This window comes from Condylostylus longicornis, unplaced genomic scaffold (genome assembly GCF_029603195.1).
Source record: "Condylostylus longicornis isolate FDR11 unplaced genomic scaffold, ASM2960319v2 ptg000220l, whole genome shotgun sequence".
In the NCBI taxonomy this organism is placed as follows: Eukaryota; Metazoa; Arthropoda; class Insecta; order Diptera; family Dolichopodidae; genus Condylostylus; species Condylostylus longicornis.
The window spans coordinates 574,802-593,187 of NW_026578187.1; positions in this window are offsets into that span (position 1 = coordinate 574,802).

The following is an 18,386-nucleotide window of genomic DNA, read 5'->3' on the forward strand; positions in this document are numbered from 1 at the left end:
AGATGACAGATGACAAATGACAGAAGACAAATGACAGATGACAGATGACAGATGACAGATGACAGATGACAGATCACAGATGACAGATGACAGATGACAGATGACAGATGACAGATGACAGATGACAGATGACAGATGACAGATGACAGATGACAGATAACAGATGACAGATGACAAATGACAGATGACAGATGACAGATGACAGATGACAGATGACAGATGCCAAATGACAGATGACATATGACAGATGACAGACGGTAGATGACAGATGACAAAAGGCAGAAGACAGATGACGGATGACAGATGACAGATGACAGATGACAGATGACAGATGACAGATGAGAGATGCCAGATGACAGATGACATATGACAGATGACAGATGACAGATGAAAGATGACAGATGACAGATGGCAAATGACAGATGACAAATAACAGATGAAAGATGACAAATGACACATGACATATTACAGATGACAGATGATAGATGACATATGAAAGATAACAGATGACATATGACAGATGACACATGACAGACTACAGATGACAGATGATAGATAACATATGAAATATGACCGATTACAGATGACAGATGACAGGCGGCAGATGACAGATGACAGTTGACAGATGACAGATGACAAATGACAAATGACAGATGACAGATGACAGATCACAGATGACAGATGACAGATGACAGATCACAGATGACAGATAACAGATGACAAATGACAAAAGACAGATGACAGATGACAAATGACAGATGACAGATGACGGATGACAGATGACAGATGACAGATGACAGATGACAAATTACAGATGACAGATGACAGATGACATGTGACAGATGACAGATGACAGATGACAGATGATAGATGACAGATGAGAAATGACAGGTGACGGATGACACATGACAGATGACAGACGACAGATTACAAATGACAGAAGACAGAAGACAGATGACAGATGACAGATGACACATGACAGATGAAAGGTGGCAGATGACAGATGACAGATGAAAGATGACAAATGACAGTTGACAGATTTCATATGGCAGATGCAGATGACAGATAACAAATGACAGATGACAGAAGACACGTGATAAATTACAGATGACCGGTGACAGATGACAGATGACAGATGACAGACGACAGCTGACAGATGGCAGATGACATGTTATAGATGACACATGACAGATGACACATGACAGAGAGACAGATGACAGATGACATATGACAGATGACACATGAGAGATTACAGGTGAGAGATGACAGATTACAGATGACAGATGACAGATGACAGACGACAGATAACAGATGGCAGATGACAGATGACAGATAACACATGACAGATGACAAATGACAAAAGACAGATGACAGATGACAGATGACAGATGACAGATGACAGATGACAGATGACAGATGACAGATGACAGATGACAGATGACAGATGACAGATGATAGATGACAGATGACAGATGGCAAATGACAGATGATAAATGACAGATGACTGATGACAAATGACAGATGACAGATGACAAATGGCCATTGGCAGATGACAGATGACAGATTACAGATGACACATGACAGATTACAGATGAGAGATGACAGATTACAGGTGACAGATGACAGATGACAGATGACAGATGACAGATGACAGATGACAGATGACAGATGACAGATGATAGCTGACAGATGACAAATGACAAATGGCAAATGACAGATGACAAATGACAGATGATAGATGGCCAATGGCAGATGACAGCTGACAGATGGCAGATGACAGATGACAGATAACAGATGACAGATGAAAAATGACAGAAGACAGATGACAGATGACAGATGACAAATGACAGATGACAGATGACAGATGAGAGATGACAGATGACAGATGACAGATGATAGATGACAGATGACACATGACATATGACAGATGACCGATTGCAAATGACAGATGACAGGTGACAGATGACAGATGACAGATGACAGATGGCAGATGACAGATGACAGATGACAGATGACAGATGACAGATGACAGATGACAGATGACAGATGACAGATCACAAATGACAGACGACAGATTACAGATGACAGATGACAGATAACAGATTACAGATGACAAATGACAGAAGACAGGTGACAGATGACAGATGACAGATGACAGATGTCAGATGACAGATGACAGATGACAGATGACAGATGACAGATGACAGATGACAGATGACAGATGACAGATGACAGATGACAGATGACAGATGACAGATGACAGATGACACATGACAGATGACAGGTGGCAGATGACAGATGACAGATGAAAGATGACAAATGACAGTTGACAGATTTCATATGGCAGATGCAGATGACAGATAACAAATGACAGATGACACATGACAGATGACACATGACAGAGAGACAGATGACAGATGACATATGACAGATGACACATGACAGAGAGACAGATGACAGATGACATATGACAGATGACACATGAGAGATTACAGGTGAGAGATGACAGATTACAGATGACGGATGACAGATAACACATGACAGATGACAAATGACAAAAGACAGATGACAGATGACAGATGACAGATGACAGATGACAGATGACAGATGACAGATGATAGATGACAGATGACAGATGGCAAATGACAGATGATAAATGACAGATGACTGATGACAAATGACAGATGACAGATGATAGATGACAGGTGACAGATGACAGGTGACAGATGACAGATGACAGATAACAGATCACAGATGACAGATGACAGATGACAGATGACAGATGCCAGATGACAGATGACATATGACAGATGACAGATGACAGATGGTAGATGACAGATGACAAGAGGCAGAAGACAGATGACGGATGACAGATGACAGATGACAGATGACAGATGACAGATGACAGATGCCAGATGACAGATGACATATGACAGATGACAGATGAAAGATGACAGATGACAGATGGCAAATGACAGATGACAAATAACAGATGAAAGATGACAGATGACACATGACATATTACAGATGACAGATGATAGATGACATATGAAAGATAACAGATGACATATGACAGATGACAGATGACACATGACAGATTACAGATGACAGATGATAGATAACATATGAAATATGACCGATTACAGATGACAGATGACAGGCGGCAGATGACAGATGACAGTTGACAGATGACAGATGACAGATGACAAATGACAGATGACAGATGACAGATCACAGATGACAGATGACAGATGACAGATCACAGATGACAGATAACAGATGACAAATGGCAAATGACAGATGACAAATGACAGATGATAGATGGCCAATGGCAGTTGACAGCTGACAGATGGCAGATGACAGATGACAGATAACAGATGACAGATGACAAATGACAGAAGACAGATGACAGATGACAGATGACAGATGACAAATGACAGATGACAGATGACAGATGACAGATGACAGATGACAGATGACAGATGATAGATGACAGATGACAGATGACATATGACATATGACAGATGACCGATGACAGATGACAGGTGACAGATGACAGATGACAGATGACAGATGACAGATGACAGATGACAGATGACAGATGACAGATGACAGATGACAGATGACAGATGACAGATGACAGATGACAGATGACAGATGACAGATGACAGATGACAGATGACAGATGACAGATGACAGATAACAAATGACAGATGACAAATGACCGAAGACAGATGACAAATGACCGAAGACAGATGACAGATGACAGATGACAGATGACAGATGACAGATGACAGATGACAGATGACAGATGACAGATGACAGATGACAGATGCCAGATGACAGATGACATATGACAGATGACAGATGGTAGATGACAGATGAAAAAAGGCAGAAGACAGATGACGGATGACAGATGACAGATGACAGATGCCAGATGACAGACGACATATGACAGATGACAGATGACAGATGAAAGATGACAGATGACAGATGGCAAATGACAGATGACAAATGACAGATGAAAGATGACAGATGACACATGACATATTATAGATGACAGATGATAGATGACATATGAAAGATGACAGATGACATATGACAGATGACACATGACAGATTACAGATGACAGATGATAGATAACATATGAAATATGACCGATTACAGATGACAGATGACAGGCGGCAGATGACAGATGACAGTTGACAGATGACAGATGACAGATGACAAATGACAAAAGACAGATGACAGATGACAGATGACAGATGACAGATGACAGATGACAGATGATAGATGACAGATGACAGATGGCAAATGACAGATGATAAATGACAGATGACTGATGACAAATGACAGATGACAGATGATAGATGACAGGTGACAGATGACAGGTGACAGATGACAGATGACAGATAACAGATCACAGATGACAGATGACAGATGACAGATGACAGATGCCAGATGACAGATGACATATGACAGATGACAGATGGTAGATGACAGATGACAAAAGGCAGAAGACAGATGACGGATGACAGATGACAGATGACAGATGACAGATGACAGATGACAGATGCCAGATGACAGATGACATATGACAGATGACAGATGACAGATGAAAGATGACAGATGACAGATGGCAAATGACAGATGACAAATAACAGATGAAAGATGACAGATGACACATGACATATTACAGATGACAAATGATAGATGACATATGAAAGATAACAGATGACATATGACAGATGACAGATGACACATGACAGATTACAGATGACAGATGATAGATAACATATGAAATATGACCGATTACAGATGACAGATGACAGGCGGCAGATGACAGATGACAGTTGACAGATGACAGATGACAGATGACAAATGACAGATGACAGATGACAGATCACAGATGACAGATGACAGATGACAGATCACAGATGACAGATAACAGATGACAAATGACAAAAGACAGATGACAGATGACAAATGACAGATGACAGATGACAGATGACACATGACAAATTACAGATGACAGATGACAGATGACATGTGACAGATGACAGATGACAGATGACAGCTGACAGATGACAGATGACAGATGACAGATGACAGATGACAGACGACAGATGACAGATGACAGATGACAGATGACAGATGACAGATGACAGATAACAGATGACAGATGACAGATGACAAATGACAGAAGACAGATGACAGATGACAGATGACAGATGACAGATGATAGATGGCAGATGACAGTTGGCAAATGACAGATGACAAATGACAGATGACAAATGACAGATGACAGATGACAAATGCCAGCTGAAAGATGACAGATGACAGATGACACATGACAGATTACAGATGACAGATGATAGATGACATATGAAGGATGACAGCTGACATATGACAGATGACAGATGACACATGACAGATTACAGATGACAGATGATAGATGACATATGACAGATGATAGATGACAGATGACAGATGACATATGACATATGACAGATGACCGATTGCAAATGACAGATGACAGGTGACAGATGACAGATGACAGATGACAGATGACAGATGACAGATGACAGATGACAGAGGACAGATGACAGATGACAGATGACAGATGACAGATGACAGATGACAGATGACAGATGACAGATGACAGATAACAAATGACAGATGACAGATGACAGATGACAGATGACAGATGACAGATGACAGATTACAGATGAGAGATGACAGATTACAGGTGACAGATGACAGATGACAGATGACAGCTGACAGATGACAGATGACAGATGACAGATGACAGATGACAGATGACAGACGACAGATGACAGATGACAGATGACAGATGACAGATGACAGATGACAGATAACAGATGACAGATGACAGATGACAAATGACAGAAGACAGATGACAGATGACAGATGACAGATGACAGATGACAGATGATAGATGGCAGATGACAGTTGGCAAATGACAGATGACAAATGACAGATGACAAATGACAGATGACAGATGACAAATGCCAGCTGAAAGATGACAGATGACAGATGACGCATGACAGATTACAGATGACAGATGATAGATGACATATGAAGGATGACAGCTGACATATGACAGATGACAGATGACAGATGACAGATGACATGTGACAGATGACAGATGACAGATGACAGCTGACAGATGACAGATGACAGATGACAGATGACAGATGACAGACGACAGATGACAGATGACAGATGACAGATGACAGATGACAGATGACAGATGACAGATGACAGATAACAGATGACAGATGACAGATGACAAATGACAGAAGACAGATGACAGATGACAGATGACAGATGATAGATGGCAGATGATAGATGACATATGACAGATGATAGATGACAGATGACAGATGACATATGACATATGACTGATGACCGATTGCAAATGACAGATGACAGGTGACAGATGACAGATGACAGATGACAGATGACAGATGACAGATGACAGATGACAGATGACAGATGACAGATGACAGATGACAGATGACAGATGACAGATGACAGATGACAGATGACAGATGACAGATAACAAATGACAGATGACAGATGACAGATGACAGATGACAGATGCCAGATGACAGATGACAAATGACAGAAGACAGATGACAGATGACAGATGACAAATGACAGAAGACAGATGACAGATGACAGATGACAGATGACAGATGATAGATGGCAGATGACAGTTGGCAAATGACAGATGACAAATGACAGATGACAAATGACAGATGACAGATGACAAATGCCAGCTGAAAGATGACAGATGACAGATGACACATGACAGATTACAGATGACAGATGATAGATGACATATGAAGGATGACAGCTGACATATGACAGATGACAGATGACACATGACAGATTACAGATGACAGATGATAGATGACATATGAAAGATGACATATGACATATGACAGATGACAGATGACAGATGACAGATGACAGATGACAGATGATAGCTGACAGATGACAAATGACAAATGGCAAATGACAGATGACAAATGACAGATGATAGATGGCCAATGGCAGTTGACAGCTGACAGATGGCAGATGACAGATGACAGATAACAGATGACAGATGACAAATGACAGAAGACAGATGACAGATTACAGATGACACATGACAGATTACAGATGAGAGATGACAGATTACAGGTGACAGATGACAGATGACAGATGACAGCTGACAGATTACAGATGACACATGACAGATTACAGATGAGAGATGACAGATTACAGGTGACAGATGACAGATGACAGATGACAGCTGACAGATGACAGATGACAGATGACAGATGACAGATGACAGATGACAGCTGACAGATGACAGATGACAGATGACAGATGACAGATGACAGACGACAGACGACAGATGACAGATGACAGATGACAGATGACAGATGACAGATGACAGATAACAGATGACAGATGACAGATGACAAATGACAGAAGACAGATGACAGATGACAGATTACAGATGACACATGACAGATTACAGATGAGAGATGACAGATTACAAGTGACAGATGACAGATGACAGATGACAGCTGACAGATGACAGATGACAGATGACAGATGACAGATGACAGACGACAGATGACAGATGACAGATGACAGATGACAGATGACAGATGACAGATAACAGATGACAGATGACAGATGACAAATGACAGAAGACAGATGACAGATGACAGATGACAGATGATAGATGGCAGATGACAGTTGGCAAATGACAGATGACAAATGACAGATGACAAATGACAGATGACAGATGACAAATGCCAGATGACAGATGACAGATGACAGATGACAGATGACAGATGACAGATAACAAATGACAGATGACAGATGACAGATGACAGATGACAGATGCCAGATGACAGATGACAAATGACAGAAGACAGATGACAGATGACAGATGACAAATGACAGAAGACAGATGACAGATGACAGATGACAGATGACAGATGATAGATGGCAGATGACAGTTGGCAAATGACAGATGACAAATGACAGATGACAAATGACAGATGACAGATGACAAATGCCAGCTGAAAGATGACAGATGACAGATGACACATGACAGATTACAGATGACAGATGATAGATGACATATGAAGGATGACAGCTGACATATGACAGATGACAGATGACACATGACAGATTACAGATGACAGATGATAGATGACATATGAAAGATGACATATGACATATGACAGATGACAGATGACAGATGACAGATGACAGATGACAGATGATAGCTGACAGATGACAAATGACAAATGGCAAATGACAGATGACAAATGACAGATGATAGATGGCCAATGGCAGTTGACAGCTGACAGATGGCAGATGACAGATGACAGATAACAGATGACAGATGACAAATGACAGAAGACAGATGACAGATGACAGATGACAGATGACAAATGACAGATGACAGATGACAGATGACAGATGACAGATGACAGATGACAGATGATAGATGACAGATGACAGATGACATATGACATATGACAGATGACCGATTGCAAATGACAGATGACAGGTGACAGATGACAGATGACAGATGACAGATGACATATGACAGATGACAGATGACAGATGACAGATGACAGATGACAGATGACAGATGACAGATGACAGATGACAGATGACAGATAACAAATGACAGATGACAAATGACCGAAGACAGATGACAGATGACAGATGACAGATGACAGATGAAAGATGACAGATGACACATGACATATTACAGATGACAGATGATAGATGACATATGAAAGATAACAGATGACATATGACAGATGACAGATGACACATGACAGATTACAGATGACAGATGATAGATAACATATGAAATATGAACGATTACAGATGGCCAATGGCCAATAGCAGATGACAGATGACAGTTGACAGATGACAGATGACAGATGACAAATGACAGATGACAGATGACAGATCACAGATGACAGATGACAGATGACAGATGACAGATGCCAGATGACAGATGACATATGACAGATGACAGATGAAAGATGACAGATGACAGATGGCAAATGACAGATGACAAATAACAGATGAAAGATGACAGATGACACATGACATATTACAGATGACAGATGATAGATGACATATGAAAGATAACAGATGACATATGACAGATGACAGATGACACATGACAGATTACAGATGACAGATGATAGATAACATATGAAATATGACCGATTACAGATGACAGATGACAGGCGGCAGATGACAGATGACAGTTGACAGATGACAGATGACAGATGACAAATGACAGATGACAGATGACAGATCACAGATGACAGATGACAGATGACAGATCACAGATGACAGATAACAGATGACAAATGACAAATGGCAAATGACAGATGACAAATGACAGATGATAGATGGCCAATGGCAGTTGACAGCTGACAGATGGCAGATGACAGATGAAAGATAACAGATGACAGATGACAAATGACAGAAGACAGATGACAGATGACAGATGACAGATGACAAATGACAGATGACAGATGACAGATGACAGATGACAGATGACAGATGACAGATGATAGATGACAGATGACAGATGACATATGACATATGACAGATGACCGATTGCAAATGACAGATGACAGGTGACAGATGACAGATGACAGATGACAGATGACAGATGACAGATGACAGATGACAGATGACAGATGACAGATGACAGATGACAGATGACAGATGACAGATGACAGATGACAGATGACAGATGACAGATGACAGATAACAAATGACAGATGACAAATGACCGAAGACAGATGACAAATGACCGAAGACAGATGACAGATGACAGATGACAGATGACAGATGACAGATGCCAGATGACAGATGACATATGACAGATGACAGATGACAGATGGTAGATGACAGATGAAAAAAGGCAGAAGACAGATGACGGATGACAGATGACAGATGACAGATGACAGATGCCAGATGACAGATGACATATGACAGATGACAGATGACAGATGAAAGATGACAGATGACAGATGGCAAATGACAGATGACAAATGACAGATGAAAGATGACAGATGACACATGACATATTACAGATGACAGATGATAGATGACATATGAAAGATGACAGATGACATATGACAGATGACACATGACAGATTACAGATGACAGATGATAGATAACATATGAAATATGACCGATTACAGATGACAGATGACAGGCGGCAGATGACAGATGACAGTTGACAGATGACAGATGACAGATGACAAATGACAAAAGACAGATGACAGATGACAGATGACAGATGACATATGACAGATGACAGATGACAGATGATAGATGACAGATGACAGATGGCAAATGACAGATGATAAATGACAGATGACTGATGACAAATGACAGATGACAGATGATAGATGACAGGTGACAGATGACAGGTGACAGATGACAGATGACAGATAACAGATCACAGATGACAGATGACAGATGACAGATTACAGATGCCAGATGACAGATGACATATGACAGATGACAGATGGTAGATGACAGATGACAAAAGGCAGAAGACAGATGACGGATGACAGATGACAGATGACAGATGACAGATGACAGATGACAGATGACAGATGCCAGATGACAGATGACATATGACAGATGACAGATGACAGATGAAAGATGACAGATGACAGATGGCAAATGACAGATGACAAATAACAGATGAAAGATGACAGATGACACATGACATATTACAGATGACAGATGATAGATGACATATGAAAGATAACAGATGACATATGACAGATGACAGATGACACATGACAGATTACAGATGACAGATGATAGATAACATATGAAATATGACCGATTACAGATGACAGATGACAGGCGGCAGATGACAGATGACAGTTGACAGATGACAGATGACAGATGACAAATGACAGATGACAGATGACAGATCACAGATGACAGATGACAGATGACAGATCACAGATGACAGATAACAGATGACAAATGACAAAAGACAGATGACAGATGACAAATGACAGATGACAGATGACAGATGACAGATGACAAATTACAGATGACAGATGACAGATGACATGTGACAGATGACAGATGACAGATGACAGCTGACAGATGACAGATGACAGATGACAGATGACAGATGACAGACGACAGATGACAGATGACAGATGACAGATGACAGATGACAGATGACAGATAACAGATGACAGATGACAGATGACAAATGACAGAAGACAGATGACAGATGACAGATGACAGATGACAGATGATAGATGGCAGATGACAGTTGGCAAATGACAGATGACAAATGACAGATGACAAATGACAGATGACAGATGACAAATGCCAGCTGAAAGATGACAGATGACAGATGACACATGACAGATTACAGATGACAGATGATAGATGACATATGAAGGATGACAGCTGACATATGACAGATGACAGATGACACATGACAGATTACAGATGACAGATGATAGATGACATATGACAGATGATAGATGACAGATGACAGATGACATATGACATATGACAGATGACCGATTGCAAATGACAGATGACAGGTGACAGATGACAGATGACAGATGACAGATGACAGATGACAGATGACAGATGACAGATGACAGATGACAGATGACAGATGATAGATGACAGATGACAGATGACAGATGACAGATGACAGATAACAAATGACAGATGACAGATGACAGATGACAGATGACAGATGACAGATTACAGATGAGAGATGACAGATTACAGGTGACAGATGACAGATGACAGATGACAGCTGACAGATGACAGATGACAGATGACAGATGACAGATGACAGATGACAGATGACAGACGACAGATGACAGATGACAGATGACAGATGACAGATGACAGATGACAGATGACAGATGATAGATGGCAGATGACAGTTGGCAAATGACAGATGACAAATGACAGATGACAAATGACAGATGACAGATGACAAATGCCAGCTGAAAGATGACAGATGACAGATGACACATGACAGATTACAGATGACAGATGATAGATGACATATGAAGGATGACAGCTGACATATGACAGATGACAGATGACAGATGACAGATGACATGTGACAGATGACAGATGACAGATGACAGCTGACAGATGACAGATGACAGATGACAGATGACAGATGACAGACGACAAATGACAGATGACAGATGACAGATGACAGATGACAGATGACAGATGACAGATGACAGATAACAGATGACAGATGACAGATGACAAATGACAGAAGACAGATGACAGATGACAGATGATAGATGGCAGATGATAGATGACATATGACAGATGATAGATGACAGATGACAGATGACATATGACATATGACAGATGACCGATTGCAAATGACAGATGACAGGTGACAGATGACAGATGACAGATGACAGATGACAGATGACAGATGACAGATGACAGATGACAGATGACAGATGACAGATGATAGATGACAGATGACAGATGACAGATGACAGATGACAGATGACAGATGACAGATAACAAATGACAGATGACAGATGACAGATGACAGATGACAGATGCCAGATGACAGATGACAAATGACAGAAGACAGATGACAGATGACAGATGACAAATGACAGAAGACAGATGACAGATGACAGATGACAGATGACAGATGACAGATGATAGATGGCAGATGACAGTTGGCAAATGACAGATGACAAATGACAGATGACAAATGACAGATGACAGATGACAAATGCCAGCTGAAAGATGACAGATGACAGATGACACATGACAGATTACAGATGACAGATGATAGATGACATATGAAGGATGACAGCTGACATATGACAGATGACAGATGACACATGACAGATTACAGATGACAGATGATAGATGACATATGAAAGATGACATATGACATATGACAGATGACAGATGACAGATGACAGATGACAGATGACAGATGATAGCTGACAGATGACAAATGACAAATGGCAAATGACAGATGACAAATGACAGATGATAGATGGCCAATGGCAGTTGACAGCTGACAGATGGCAGATGACAGATGACAGATAACAGATGACAGATGACAAATGACAGAAGACAGATGACAGATTACAGATGACACATGACAGATTACAGATGAGAGATGACAGATTACAGGTGACAGATGACAGATGACAGATGACAGCTGACAGATTACAGATGACACATGACAGATTACAGATGAGAGATGACAGATTACAGGTGACAGATGACAGATGACAGATGACAGCTGACAGATGACAGATGACAGATGACAGATGACAGATGACAGATGACAGCTGACAGATGACAGATGACAGATGACAGATGACAGATGACAGACGACAGACGACAGATGACAGATGACAGATGACAGATGACAGATGACAGATGACAGATAACAGATGACAGATGACAGATGACAAATGACAGAAGACAGATGACAGATGACAGATTACAGATGACACATGACAGATTACAGATGAGAGATGACAGATTACAAGTGACAGATGACAGATGACAGATGACAGCTGACAGATGACAGATGACAGATGACAGATGACAGATGACAGACGACAGATGACAGATGACAGATGACAGATGACAGATGACAGATGACAGATAACAGATGACAGATGACAGATGACAAATGACAGAAGACAGATGACAGATGACAGATGACAGATGACAAATGCCAGCTGAAAGATGACAGATGACACATGACAGATTACAGATGACAGATGATAGATGACATATGAAGGAAGACAGCTGACATATGACAGATGACAGATGACACATGACAGATTACAGATGACAGATGATAGATGACATATGAAAGATGACATATGACATATGACAGATGACAGATGACAGATGACAGATGACAGATGACAGATGATAGCTGACAGATGACAAATGACAAATGGCAAATGACAGATGACAAATGACAGATGATAGATGGCCAATGGCAGTTGACAGCTGACAGATGGCAGATGACAGATGACAGATAACAGATGACAGATGACAAATGACAGAAGACAGATGACAGATGACAGATGACAAATGACAGATAACAGATGACAGATGACAGATGACAGATGACAGATGACAGATGATAGATGACAGATGACAGATGACATATGACATATGACAGATGACCGATTGCAAATGACAGATGACAGGTGACAGATGACAGATGACAGATGACAGATGACAGATGACAGATGACAGATGACAGATGACAGATGACAGATGACAGATGACAGATGACAGATGACAGATGACAGATGACAGATAACAAATGACAGATGACAAATGACCGAAGACAGATGACAGATGACAGATGACAGATGACAGATGACAGATGACAGATGACAGATGACAGATGACAGATGACAGATGACAGATGACAGATGACAGATGCCAGATGACAGATGACAGATGACAGATGGTAGATGACAGATGACAAAAGGCAGAAGACAGATGACGGATGACAGATGACAGATGACAGATGACAGATGCCAGATGACAGATGACATATGACAGATGACAGATGACAGATGAAAGATGACAGATGACAGATGGCAAATGACAGATGACAAATGACAGATGAAAGATGACAGATGACACATTACATATTACAGATGACAGATGATAGATGACATATGAAAGATGACAGATGACATATGACAGATGACACATGACAGATTACAGATGACAGATGATAGATAACATATGAAATATGACCGATTACAGATGACAGATGACAGGCGGCAGATGACAGTTGACGGATGACAGATGACAGATGACAAATGACAGATGACAGATGACAGATCACAGATGACAGATGACAGATGACAGATCACAGATGACAGATAACAGATGACAAATGACAAAAGACAGATGACAGATGACAAATGACAGATGACAGATGACAGATGACAGATGACAAATGACAGATGACAAATTACAGATGACAGATGACAGATCACAGATGACAGATGACAGATGACAAATAACAGATGACAGATGACAGATAACAGATGACAAATGACAAAAGACAGATGACAGATGACAAATGACAGATGACAGATGACAGATGATAGATGACAGATGACACATGACAGATTACAGATGAGAGATGACAGATGACAAATGACAGAAGACAGATGACAGATGACAGATGACAGATGACAGATGACAGATGACAGATGACAGATGACAGATGATAGATGACAGATGACAGATGACAGATGACAGATGACAGATGACAGATGACAGATGACATATGACAGATGAAAGATGACAGATGACAGATGACAGATGACAGATGACAGATGACAGATGACCGATGACAGATGACAGATGACAGATGACAGATGACAGATGACAGATAACAGATGACAAAAGACAGAAGACAGATGACAGATGACAGATGACAGATGACAAATGACAGATGCCAGATGACAGATGACATATGACAGAGGGACAGATGACAGATGACATATGACAGATGACACATGAGAGATTACAGGTGAGAGATGACAGATTACAGATGACAGATGACAGACGACAGATAACAGATGGCAGATGACAGATGACAGATAACACATGACAGATGACAAATGACAAAAGACAGATGACAGATGACAGATGACAGATGACAGATGACAGATGACAGATGACAGATGACAGATGATAGATGACAGATGACAGATGGCAAATGACAGATGATAAATGACAGATGACTGATGACAAATGACAGATGACAGATGACATATGGCCAATGGCAGATGACAGATGACAGATGACAGATTACAGATGACACATGACAGATTACAGATGACAGGTGGTAGAGGACATATGAAAGATGACAGATGAATATGACATATGACAGATGACCGATTGCAGATGACAGATGACAGGTGACAGATGACAGATGACAGATGACAGATGACAGATGACAGATGACAGATGACAGATGACAGATGACAGATGACAGATGACAGATGACAGATGACAGACGACAGATTACAGATGACAGATGACAGATAACAGATTACAGATGACAGATGACAGATGACAGATGACAGATGACAGATGACAGATGACAGATGACAGATGACAGATGACAGATAACAGATTACAGATGACATATGACAAATGCCAGATGACAGATGACAGATGACAGATGACAGATGACAGATGACAGATGACAGATGACAGATGGCAGATGACAGATGACAGATGACAGATGACAGATGACAGATGACAGATGACAGATGACAGATGATAGATGACAGATGACAGATGGCAAATGACAGATGATAAATGACAGATGACTGATGACAAATGACAGATGACAGATGACAAATGGCCAATGGCAGATGACAAATGACAGATGAAAGATGACACATGACAGATTACAGATGACAGGTGGTAGAGGACATATGAAAGATGACAGATGAATATGACATATGACAGATCACCATTTGCCGATGACAGATGACAGGTTACAGATGACAGATGACAGATGACAGATGACAGATGGCAGATGACAGATGACAGATGACAGATGACAGATGCCAGATGACAGATGACAGATGACAGATGACAGATGACAGATGACAGATGACAGATGACAGATGACAGATCACAAATGACAGACGACAGATTACAGATGACAGATGACAGATGACAGATAACAGATTACAGATGACAGATGACAAATGCCAGATGACAGATGACAGATGACAGATGACAGATGACAGATGACAGATGACAGATGACAGATGACAGATGACAGATGACAGATGACAGATGACAGATAACAGATTACAGATGACAGATGACAAATGCCAGATGACAGATGACAGATGACAGATGACAGATGACAGATGACAGATGACAGATGACAGATGGCAGATGACAGATGACAGATGACAGATGACAGATGACAGATGACAGATGACAGATGACAGATGACAGATCACAAATGACAGACGACAGATTACAGATGACAGATGACAGATGACAGATAACAGATTACAGATGACAGATGACAAATGCCAGATGACAGATGACAGATGACAGATGACAGATGACAGATGACAGATGACAGATGACAGATGACAGATGACAGATGACAGATGACAGATGACAGATGACAGATGACAGATGACAGATGACAGATGACAGATAACAGATTACAGATGACATATGACAAATGCCAGATGACAGATGACAGATGACAGATGACAGATGACAGATGACAGATGACAGATGACAGATGACAGATGGCAGATGACAGATGACAGATGACAGATGACAGATGACAGATGACAGATGACAGATGACAGATGATAGATGACAGATGACAGATGGCAAATGACAGATGATAAATGACAGATGACTGATGACAAATGACAGATGACAGATGACAAATGGCCAATGGCAGATGACAAATGACAGATGAAAGATGACACATGACAGATTACAGATGACAGGTGGTAGAGGACATATGAAAGATGACAGATGAATATGACATATGACAGATCACCGATTGCAGATGACAGATGACAGGTTACAGATGACAGATGACAGATGACAGATGACAGATGGCAGATGACAGATGACAGATGACAGATGACAGATGACAGATGACAGATGACAGATGACAGATGACAGATGACAGATGACAGATGACAGATGACAGATGACAGATGACAGATCACAAATGACAGACGACAGATTACAGATGACAGATGACAGATGACAGATAACAGATTACAGATGACAGATGACAAATGCCAGATGACAGATGACAGATGACAGATGACAGATGACAGATGACAGATGACAGATGACAGATGACAGATGACAGATGACAGATGACAGATGACAAATGACAGATGACAGATGACAGATGACAGATGACAGATGACAGATGACAGATGACAGATGACAGATGACAGATAACAGATTACAGATGACAGATGACAAATGCCAGATGACAGATGACAGATGACAGATGACAGATGACAGATGACAGATGACAGATGGCAGATGACAGATGACAGGTGGTAGAGGACATATGAAAGATGACAGATGAATATGACATATGACAGATCACCGATTGCAGATGACAGATGACAGGTTACAGATGACAGATGACAGATGACAGATGACAGATGGCAGATGACAGATGACAGATGACAGATGACAGATGACAGATGACAGATGACAGATGACAGATGA